The following is a 12,497-nucleotide window of genomic DNA, read 5'->3' on the forward strand; positions in this document are numbered from 1 at the left end:
CCAAAACTCGAGTCAATGTCCCTTGTGTGTAGGCACCGTAACCATGTCTTAAGGGTAGGGGATCGATTTTATATGTTCATTCGTCATGGGATATTCAGTTTCCATATTAATAAAATGTAAGCCTCTTGTCTCATAATATGATGAGGTTTAATGATGAGGGGCACACAAGCTAGAGAACCTAGAGTTATTAGTTTCTGTAGAATAGTTAGTGTCGTCGACATAACTCTATAGGTTTTACCCAACAGGTTTCAATCGGAGGTAAGGAAAACCCCGTCAGTGTTTAATCATTAGGACAACATGGTGTGGTGGGGTCAATGGCTATGTAATTCAACGTATCACGATGGAATATCCCATATATCCTTTATAAGGTAAAATGAATTTTCCTTGCAGTAAAGGGTATGGTGTTACCCATGTCTAGGAGTGGCATCGCATGATAGGCCAAGAGGAGGTTGATTTTTCATGTGATGTGGTAACTTGGGGTAGGACACATCCCTCTAAAGTTTATTCCTTGGAAGTATCCAGTGGTGTTCAATATGAAATTCCCATGATTTTACTTTCGAGAGGACGTGGCAAGGTGAAATATTGTATATTTCATGTCGAATCAATGGAAATTCTCCTCACTTATCTATGCGACCTAGAAGATTTGTAATGAGGCTAGGTCACCCCAAAATTTTGAATGAACCACAAGGGGGGATATGTTACGATGACATGGTAAGGTGGAGCTAGAGTGCACAACCATAATGAAGGAAATGATGATAAATAAGAGGAGGGTTCCATGGACTGTTTCCATAACATCAGTGCCTCTACTGTAGTGATTTCTATTGGGATTGGGTGTAATATTGCCAAGGTTTTATTCTCAGGGTGACATGGCCATAAAGGGGCCCACGTCTGATTACCCCGTGTGTGCATATATATAAATATTGGTCCTTGGGAACCATGAAAAGGGGATGATATAATAACAGACATGAACGAGTTGGAAGCTAACATAATGTAACCTAGCATGATAGGGTCAATAACTGCTAGATGGACTATGACATCGATGCCCATGTCAACACTATGTGGGGTCAAAATAGGTGTCACATTGTAGGTCAGAGTGATGTGGTACTTTCTAATAGGATACTTTTTAATCAACCATATCTTTATATATAGGAGCATGATTGAGGAAAATTTATATCATTGGAAAGGCCCCAACGAGATGAACACAATAATGCCAGCCATTTTATGTTTTGAATATTTTGAAAATAATAAAATAAACCTAGACCCGACTTCCATAAATGGAACTTTAAAGGTTGGGTCATAATAGTAGAAACCTCTTTTTACCCTTAGTGGGGGCTAGGGATAGTAGTGGGTGTGTTACAAAGTGTTATTGAAGCTTTGAGGTTCAACACTTGGACTAGATGGGCTCTATCATAGACGAAATGAAGAACAATGGTTCAAATCTATGCATTTAGGAACAAAGTGGGTGCCCTGTTGGAGAATTAATAGAGCAGTGGATCTAATTCTTGGACCTTTGGAGATGAGTTGATCTATAGCTCTAAGTGTAATGATTGAATTTCAATATGATTTTGTGCTATTTGTGGCACATATTGTTGAATTGCATGATGACTACAGTAGTTCTTGTAACATGATTCCTTTTGGGATGCATAGAAAATGAATGCATTTACTATCTTGTATCTTGAAGGTGTTGACAACTTATTATTGTGAACTTATTTAACTATCACTTTCTTTAAATTTTTGCAGAAGTACTTACATGGTTTTTTTGCATGATTGATCACAATTCACCAACACCAATATTCAAGTGGTGTATTCCTACACGCTTCAAACAAGTGTGCATGGAAATTTTTATGTGATATGAGGGATTTTGTGGAAATCCTTCTGTTGCTTCTACTTTATAGTGTGTGTATATATATATATATATATATATATATATATATATATATATATATATATATATATATATATATATATATATATATATATATATATATATATATATATATATGTGTGTGTGTGTGTGTGTGTGTATAAAAGTATGTTATTTGAATACCCCATCATTGAATTTTATGTGGAAAGAGCCTCAATGGAGGATTGACCATTTCTATATGATGGTTTTGGTTAGTAATACCTTGGATTACTTCTCCAAGTGGGTGGTCATCGTAGCATTATGATTGATAACTATGAGTTGATTTCAAACTATGTCATGGCCACTAGTCTTGGTAAATGACCGATTCTTATTTTCATGATGTTATTCATGGGAAAAATGTTCATTCTTAATTGATGATGCTAACCTTGGTAGAAGTATAATTTCAAAAACTTATAGATGTGTTGCCTTTTCTTTTTGATATCTATATATATATATATATATATATATATATATATATATATATATATATATATATATATATATATATATATATATATATATATTGTTAAACACACATGGACAGCATGAGAGATATGAAAGATAAAACATGCAATACATTTTTTATTAACATGAGATATACATTTATAGTACAATATGTGACTCTTGGGTTTCAGATCCCAAGGTCTCTTGGACTGCTTTGGTCTATTCAGCTTCCACACTAACCCATTTAGGATTAGGTGTCCAACATTCCCCCCTTAATCCGAAGGGTTATGTATGAGTCCAAGAAGAGAGCTGTAATGCAAAATGTGCAAAAAATGCATGGCAGCACTAGGCTGAATGTGCTCTATGAAATGTTGGTATAAAGGGCAGTGGTTTAAGGATGACCACCAACACTGGAACGCGTAGTGCAGTTCCCGGAACTCTTCCAAAACTGGCAAGAAACTGAAGTTTTCTGCTAGAGGAAGTGATCCTATTGTTTTAAAGAGGGAAACCTTCAACCATAAAAGGGAGGTCTCACCCTGCATAAAAGGTAAAACTTCAACCTGAAAAGGGAATTCTCAACCTGTGATGGTTTAAGGATAACCAATAACTCTGGAATGCTTAATGCAATTCCTAGAACTCTTCCAAAACTGGCAAGAAGCTGGACTCTTCTGCTAGAGGAAGTGTTCTCAATTTTGTTCCTGGAATGCTTCCGAAACTGGCAAGAAGCTGAAGTCTTCTGCTAGAGGAAGTGTCCCAGATTGCCAACTGAAGGCATGTTCAGGCATCTTTGTCTCTGGCTACAACTCTGAAACTGGTGTGTCAAGTTGTGGCTCAAGCTCGCTTGATGTGACTTTGAAGCTTGTAGATGACCATCGTTTCCCCCCCTGTCAGATACAAGGTGAGATGATGGAGAAAACTCAACTGCAAGACTGTTCAATACTCTAGAACAAGTTCTGACATGTGATTGGAATATCTTCTTGGCTGTTGATGCCCATTGCCAAGAAGCGATCCATCCAAGATGAATCTTTTTTCTTGTAGGACGTTTGTTTCTGAAACATCTGTGTGAAGAATTGTTGGTTTTATGAAAATGCTTACATGGTTGAAGATCAAAACAGTGATCTTTCAGATGGCCAACTCGGTCACAGTGTTGGCATTTCACGATCTGTTGTTGTTGTTGTTTCTGTGGAAGAGGGGTAGAATCTGGAACAGCTGGAGGTGAACTGTCATGAATAAATCCAGCACTTTGAAACTGAATGGGCTTGGCATAGTCTGGAATATTAAAGGACAAGTCCTTGTCATATCCAAGACTAGTTCTGTGCTTGTTGTGGACAAGCTGTTCCCAAGGTCTGATGATGGGCTTGGGAAGTGCAGACTGAATTTCTGCATCTGCATGTAAATCTGTTGTTGTATTAGGCACATAATTTGCAACATTAGTGTCTTGCTGTTTATGGGAGTTTGTTTCAATTTTCTGAACATAAACAAGTTCAGAATGATGACTCCACTGCTGTAATTCTTCTTGCTGTAGCTTTGTTTGTAGCTGCAAAAACTCAATATTTTCCTGTGCATATTGTAAAGATTTTTGAATATCTCTGAGAGTGTTTTTGTTGACTTTAACTGTACTTCCATCAGTAGATAAGTTTAGAGTGCTTAATAACTCTAATAATCCATGATTTTTCTCCATTATTCAGACAATCAAATCAACAATGTATTTGTAAAAACAATCAAATGACCAAAAATGCACTCCCCCACCTTTTTGTTGTTGTTGTTTTAGCCTCCAATGCACGTTAAGTTTCAACTGTTTAAGATGAAGATTTCCACTTTGCACTACCCAGAAATTGTACCCAAGAGTGACAACAAGTTCTGAGCGGACTTCGATATCACAGTGACAGTGAGCATATACGTTGCTGAGCGGACTTTTGAGTCATGAACTTTCCATATTATTGGGCCACTTGCAGCAGTGTGGCAACCTAACCTGCGCGTCTCGTTTCTCCGTTGGCGTGTTCTATCATAAAAATGCAACAAAGCCCAATCTCATTCACCTGCACGTCTTGTTTCTCCGTTACTTTCTTCTTCGTCTAAATTAGGCAGCCGAATTGTGTTATTAGAATATCAGGATCTTGTCTGTCTAAATTAATGGGAGTTGCTTCAGAATGGGATCATGAAGCTTTGTTAGATCCATATTGGCTTCATGTCTTTTACTTTGTTGGAAGTTCTATATTTCTGTATTAGCAGCAACTGTCACAAGCTTGGGATCTGAATCTGAACCACAACCGAGGCAGATGTGGATGATGGCCGCTATGAGGCCCGAAGTACAAGATATAATAGATTCTTTGTACTATTCGTAGAGATTACAAATTTGACAACTTCGAATTTACAAAACAATGGAAAACACTGACGCGTTTTGGTGTTTTCTAACAAAATTTTCTGTTAAACACACATCGATTCACTGTAGTCTGTCAGACCCAATTCCAAAGCCGATGCCCGACAGCAACGTTACGAGGTGGCGGTCGATACAGTGGACGCCCGTCGCAAGTGGGAGGAAAAGTCTCCTTGTGCTGCTGGATATGATGAAGATTCCACTATTTTTGATGCAGATATTTCGCTGAGCATCTATCGCAGAGTCGCCTCACTTGTGGCTGATGAATGTCGGCGCTTGGGTAATGGAAATTGGGCACTCACAAACCTTCTTTCCAGGCACCTATGGAATCAGTGAAGAGCCAAAGATGCCTCCTCACAGAAATTCGCTGAGGCAAATGCTCAGACAAGTCGCCTCTGCCAGTCTCTGCACCAACTTAATCGCTCTTTCTGCCTATTACCATGTCTGCAGCCTTTGGGTTGTCCTTAATGACACCAGGACAAAAGAGCATCTCAACAACTTCCTTTACAATAGGCAGAAGACCTGCATGGTGTACATCGATTCCTCTACGTACTAAATCTTGTACTCGTACAACCTGAGGAAGCTGTTGATCAGATCCTTTCAAATGGGAAAATGCCTTGTCGCAGATAACACATATCTCACTCTTTTCCAATCGACTTGTAAGATTCAGGTTTCAAAACCTAAAGGAAGATCAAAAAACAATGAAACAGACTCTCCCTGCTGTGATAAGCCAACCCATATGCGGATTTCTTTTACTGCAATTTTAAAAAACTAGAAAAACAATGGAAGGTTGCCTGTTCGTTTCACATCAGGTTCAAGAAGCTTCCGTAATGATTCAACGTATTCAGAATTGGAGGAATGTAACGTTTCAACGTTAGAATGTAACGTCTGACGAATCTCAGCTACAACCAGAATTGAGGTAAGGATACGATGTCTTCAATTCATAACCGCCACAACATGGACCGCAACATTTAATCAAACAAAATCATGCTCCCATCGCAATGTTCAATTTAGGCAGCGTTTACCACGATTCTCAGTAGAGTTTCAGGAATTGTATCCTCCGTGCAATCTTCAAATATACTCATGATTTATTTTTTTTATGCAGAGAAAGCGCAGCCCAAGGGCCATTCATTTTCAATTTCCCTTGTGTGGCTGTGGAATTCTGACATGGTCTGTCATAACAAGTTTTTATTCATGACATCGAGTTGAACGCCAACTAACCCATCATACATTCAGCGCACACTTCTAAATTGTTCAATGCAGAGCCAATATACCAGCCTAAATGCACAAGATATTAAATGTCCAGGAAGGTCAAATCGACGTTCAAAGGGAGAGAGCAAGGACGATCGAAAAATCAAATGTGAGTGTTAGAGACAGAATCGACATAGCGTTCAGTGCACATTGCAAGGAATCAAAGACATGTTTCTGTCAAGGCAGAGAGGAGTTACAAGGAGCATTGGGAGGCGAAGGAATCAACAAAGGCGTTATAACACAGTAGCGCAACAGCGTTGAAATGCTTCTGACACAGATCAGAAATTTCAGAACGAATTATTTATGACATAATGCATGCCGGCCCAAATAAAGGAATATAAGCCTTCAAGTTTGCATTGTATACGGTTCCACTCTCAACACAATACGCCACTTAATGATTTTTATATACCATAAAAACTTCAAAACATATACGAGTTCAACGACTTCCAACTAATTTGCAGAGATGGACCATAAAAAACTCACCAAGTCATTTAACCAAACACGGTGATGTTTTAAGCATTTACTTTGAGCACCGTTCACCACAGTTCTTAGCTTTCTGTAACCTTGAACAATCGAAGAATTGAAACTTGCAACAAGATCCATGTATTCGTGCTTAGTTTCTTTAAACAACACCATGCATCCACTACGTACCTCCAGAAAATAAAACCCAGAACTCTCCAACCATTATACTACAACTACATTCAGGGTAATGTGCATTCCTCTAGTTCTAACTGACGAGATGGAATGCAACATTGATGGTAGAATTGACCTGCACAGAAATGCCATAAAACAAGTGGCTCATATAATATAAGCAGGGCAGGATATCGCCTGCTCTGATACCATGTTAAACACACATGGACAGAATGAGAGATATGAAAGATAAAACATGCAATACATTTTTTATTAACATGAGATATACATTTATAGTACAATATGTGACTCTTGGGTTTCAGATCCCAAGGTCTCTTGGACTGCTTTGGACTATTCGGCTTCCACACTAACCCATTTTATGTTTGATATATATATATATAGATATATATCTATATATATATGTATATATATATATATATATATATATATATATATATATATATATATCTATATATATATATATATATATATATATATATATATATGTATATGTATGTATGTATGTATGTATGTATGTATGTTAGCAAGATAGGTTGAAACATATGCAAGATATAGAGGGATAGCTCTAAGAAATTTACAAAAATATGTATATCTATGAGTGGTGGTTGAGACTCGAGGAATGAAGTGCCTGAAACTCGAGTCAACGTCCCTTCTATGTAGGTACCGTAGAAATTGTATTAAGGGTAGGGGATCGATTTTATATGTTCATTTGTTGTGGGATATTCAGTTTCCATATTAATAAAATGTAAGCCTCTTGTCTCACAATATGATGAGGTTTCATGATGAGGGGTGCACAAGCTGGAGAACCTAGAGTTGTTAGATTTTGTAGAACAATTAGTGTCATCGACATAACTCTACAGGTTTTACACAAAAGGTTTCAATCGGAGGTAAGGAAAACCCCGTCAGGATTTAATCATTAGGACAACATGGTGTGGTGGGGTCAATAGCTATGTAATTCAATGTATCAAGATGGAATATCCCATATATCCTTTATAAGGTAAAATGAATTTTCCTTGCAGTAAAGGATATGGTGTGACCCCATGGCTAGGAGTGGCATCGCATGATAGGCCAAGAGGAGGTTGATTTCGTGTAATGTGGTAACTTGGGGTAGGACACATCCCTGTAATGTTTATTCCTTGGAAGTATCTAGTGGTGTTTGATATGAAATTCCCATGATTTTACTTTCGAGAGGACGTGGCGAGGTGAAATATTGTATATTTCATGTCGAATCAATGGAAATTCTCCTCACTTATCTATGTGACCTAGAAGATTTGTAATGACGCTAGGTCACCCCAATATTTTGAATGAACCACAAGGGGGGATATGTTATGATGAGATGGTAAGGTGGAGCTAGAGTGCACAACCATAATGAAGGAAATGATGATAAATAAGAGGAGGGTTCCATGGAGGGTCGCCATAACATCAGTGCCTCTACTGTGGTGATTTATATTGGGGTTGGGTGTAATATTGCCAAGGTTTTATTCTCGGGGTGACATGGCCATAGAGGGGCCCATGTTTGATTACCCCGTGTCTGCATATATATAAATATTGGTCCTTGCAAACCATGAAAAGGGGATGATATAGTAGCAGACGTGAATGAGTTGGAAGCTAACATAATGTGACCTAGCATGATAGGGACAATAACTGCTAGATGGACTATGACATTGATGCCCATGTCAACAGTATGTGGTGTCAAAATAGGTGTCACATTGTAGGTCGAAGTGACATGGTACTTTCTAATAGGATACTTTTTAATCAACCATATCTTTATATATAGGAGCACGATTGAGGAAAATTTTATATCATTGGAAAGGCCCCAACGCGATGAACACAATGATGCTAACCATTTTATGTTTTGAATATTTTGAAAATGATAAAAAAAAAAACTAGATCCCACTTCCATAAATGAAACCTTAAAGGTTGGGTCATAATAGCAGAAACCTCTTTTTACCCTTAGTGGGGGCTAGGGATAGTAGGGGGTGTGTTACAAAGTGTTATTGAAGCTTTGAGGATCAACACTTGGACTAAATGGGCTCTATCATAGATGAAATGAAGAAAAAAGGTTCAAATCTATGCATTTAGGAAGAAAGTAGGCACCCTGTTGGAGAATTAATAGAGCAGTGGATCTAATGCTTGGACCTTTAGGGACGAGTGGATCTCTAGCTTTGAGTGTAATGATTGAATGTGAATATGAGTTTGTGCGATTTGTGGTACATATTCTTGTGACATGATTCCTTATCGGATGCATCGACAATGAATGCATTTACTATCTTGTACCTTGAAGGTGTCGACAACTTATTACTATGTACTTATTTAACTATCACTTTCTCTAAATTTTTGTAGAAGTACTTACATGGTTTTTCGCATGATTGATTACAATTCACCAACACCAATATTCAAGTGGAGTATTCCTACACGCTTCGAGCAAGTGTGCATGGAAATTTTTATGTGATATGAGGGATTTTGGGGAAATCCTTGTGTTGCTTGTACTTCATAGTATTTCTATCTATCTATCTATCTATATCTATATCTATATATCTATATATATATATATATATATATATATATATATATATATATATCTTTGTGTGTGTGTGTGTATAAATGTATGTTATTTGGTACATAAGTACCCCATCATTGAATGTTATGTGGAAAGAGCGTCAATGGAGGATTGACAATTTCTATATGATGGTTTTGGCTAGTAATGGCTTCGATTACTTTTGCAAGTCGGTGGTCATTGTAGCATTGTGATTGATAACTATGAGTTGATATTAAACTATGTCATGGCCACTAGTCTTGGTAAATGACCGATTCTTAATTTGATGATGTTATTCATGGTAAAAATGTTGATTCTTAATTGGTGATGTTAACCTTGGTAGAAGTATAATTTCAAAAACTTTTAGACGTGTTGCCTTTTTTGTTATCCTTAGAACATTGTGACTTACATGGATATGAGACGTGTAAATAGGGTTATAACTAGGGCTAAGAAACCACATGAATGACACTGTTTTCTAAAATAGGGTTGATAAACCATCTAGGGTGCTTTCTTTTTGTTGATAAATGAATCATAGAGTGCATCACATATTTGATAAGAAACCCATTACAGTGAGATTCTATTATGCTTCACTAGTTGATAAACCTCCCAACATTCTCATTATCAGGCCAATAAACTACTCTTGGACTAGATTCCACAATTGATAAACCACTTGTAATGAAAAGATTGTGTGGATTTGATATGGTCTACTTGCCAAGGAGGCTGATAAAACACCTAAGTTGCTTGTTGTCAGGTTGATAAACCACTCTTATAGTAAATGCCATAATTGATAAACCACCTCTACTCAAATTATATTGTTGAATTACCATAGGGTGCTTGCTAGGGAGGCTGATAAACCAGACAAGGTTCTTATTGTGGGTTGATAACAACACATAGAGTGGCTGACATAGCCAACAAAGCAATTGTCATGAATATATTTCACCGAATTTCCATGCAGTTCTTACCGAGGAGGATGATAGATCATGCAGGTTCTTTTTATGGTTTTATAAACCACTCACAAAGTGCTTGACATAGCTGATAAACCAGATATAATGAAATTGTTCTGTGGAATTACCCTGGGGTGCTTGTGAGGGAGACCGATAAGCCACTAAGGTTGCTTGTTATTGAGCTCATTAATCAATCTTAAATTGTCTTCCACGGTTGATAAAGCACCTGTAATAAAAATGGACTATGCGGAACTCAATAGGGCTATGTGACATGGTAGGCCCATGCATAAATAAAGAGCACAAACACAAATGAATTTTTTTTGGCTTTTGCAATGGGTTGGGAAAGACCAATTCCAGTTTCTAGTAGAGCATCACTCCTGCATATGATAGTATGAAAGAATACAACAAAAACTTCTTTCCAATTTATAAAAGGTTATTAATGTTTAAGTCCACATTGTGGACCTTCCCAAATTATCGTTCCAAAAATTCTCCCAAATGTCGAGGAGAAAGATTACCACAAGAGAAACAACATAACGGGAGAGAAAAGTTATTTTATGTGGAAATATTAGCTTAGTTGGAGAGAAATGATAAGTAAGGTAAATATATGAAAAAGTATGGTGGGAGAGAAAGTTATCTAGGAGAAATATTCACATAACTTTAGCTAGAGAGAAACACTAAGTTGTAAAAAGAAAAAAAGAAAAAATGTTGGGCGAAACGGTGGGCAAACCTTAAAGCAATACACTGATAAAAATATGAAACAAAGAGAAATAATAAATAATAATGAGTGGAATCACTTGGTGGGGTGGATTGTTAATTATTTATGTAAACACCCCACCCCACATTTATCAACTTTTAGAAGCTCTCTAGGGTAAACATAAGGTTAGAGTTACTATGATATGATCCAATAACCAAGTTCTAGTTATGGAAGTGGGCTCTAGCATCTTGAAACTTAATTGCAAACTCCCAAGGACACCAAATCACCCTGGTAAAAAGTTAGACAACATCCACTGATGATCTTACACTGAGCTAGAACTATTTTTTCACCTAGCCTCACATCCCAACTACATGCATATCAAGATATGCATGTGGCGAAAAAGCTCCACTTGCATTCAAAATCCTTCCTCTATGTGGCTACAACCAATATTTTTAAGTTAAGAGACTACCACCATAAGTCTTGTTCCATATTTTTAGGGCTAGCTACAAACCATATACCCAAAAAAAATAAGAACTTTCTAGAGTCCAGTCTATGATGTTAATAATGATGTATAATCTATACTAAGGCTAAGATCTTGCACAAACCTTCCCAGCGCATGATAAACATTTCCTCAAACACATGATAAACATAATAATGACAATTCATGAATGCATATATGTTTGATGTTTCCTTAGCTTCATTAGAGAATCATCAAGAAGGCTCAATGACTTCTTAAGCTAGTTACATCAAACACTAGTTTTCCCATACATTCATATAGTCATTCAAATGACTTAAGAAATCATGAACAAGATCTATAACAAGAGCACATCATTTAGCCATGCATATAATCAACATTTAACTAGAATGAATCCATCATAATCCAGCCATAAAATCAACACAATAACCAATACATGTGACCATTGATCTCAATACGAAATAACACTTAATAACATATACATAAAGCCATCCAAGTACAAGACTTCCATGTACACCCAACCATAGATTGGACTGAACCAAATATCTTTTTTGGCCAATCATCCCTGCGGCATATTCCACGCATGAATGTGGGATCTGATGGAATAAACCAAAACAAAACCAACCAGGGCATCATGATATGAAATGAGGGTTTAACATCTTGTTGTACTTACAAGAACCTCCCACTCCAAAGCTTAACAAATATATGATTTATCTTATGTTGACAATTACGGAATTAAGTACTTGAAATAGGTGTATGTCTTTGTTTTAACTGTTTAAGTGCTTATCTGTTCATGGTAATATTAAACACATATAACAGTAAATACAGCAAATAGAACAACCACACATAACAACAATATAATCTATGATTTCACACTAATATCATGGGCTATGTCTCCTTGATCTCTTGTCAACCTAACTTGGCTCTTTGGGATTATGGAAAAGCTTCTTTTACAAGTTCCACACTTCACTCCAAAGGTTACTGTTAGGTCCATATAATACTAGTGATTCCCCCATTACTATTATCATTGCATCCCTTATTGTTATTATTGTGCCCCATGGAATCCCACTATTGTTATTTTTGTGCCCTTATATTATTATTGTTAGGTCAGCTTGGTTATATTGTGACCCATTAAACTCCTATATATATAAAGGAGGTTTTTTCATTTGTATCATTGAAGAATTATTCGTTCGTGTAATGTAAAGGAGGTTTCCCCCTCGAA

The 12,497-nt window shown here is 36.9% G+C and overlaps 1 pseudogene; it reads left to right on the forward strand.

Annotated features, from left to right (window-relative positions):
• The window catches only part of LOC149255183 (zinc finger protein STOP1 homolog), a 48,918-nt pseudogene extending 43,858 nt beyond the window's left edge, over nucleotides 1-5,060 (forward strand).
• The last annotated feature ends 7,437 nt before the right edge of the window (nucleotides 5,061-12,497 follow it).

The sequence above is a fragment of the Pinus tabuliformis genome, chromosome 7 (assembly GCF_031772625.1).
Source record: "Pinus tabuliformis cultivar Carrire ecotype Pingquan chromosome 7, CPIR1, whole genome shotgun sequence".
NCBI classification, from domain to species: domain Eukaryota; kingdom Viridiplantae; phylum Streptophyta; class Pinopsida; order Pinales; family Pinaceae; genus Pinus; species Pinus tabuliformis.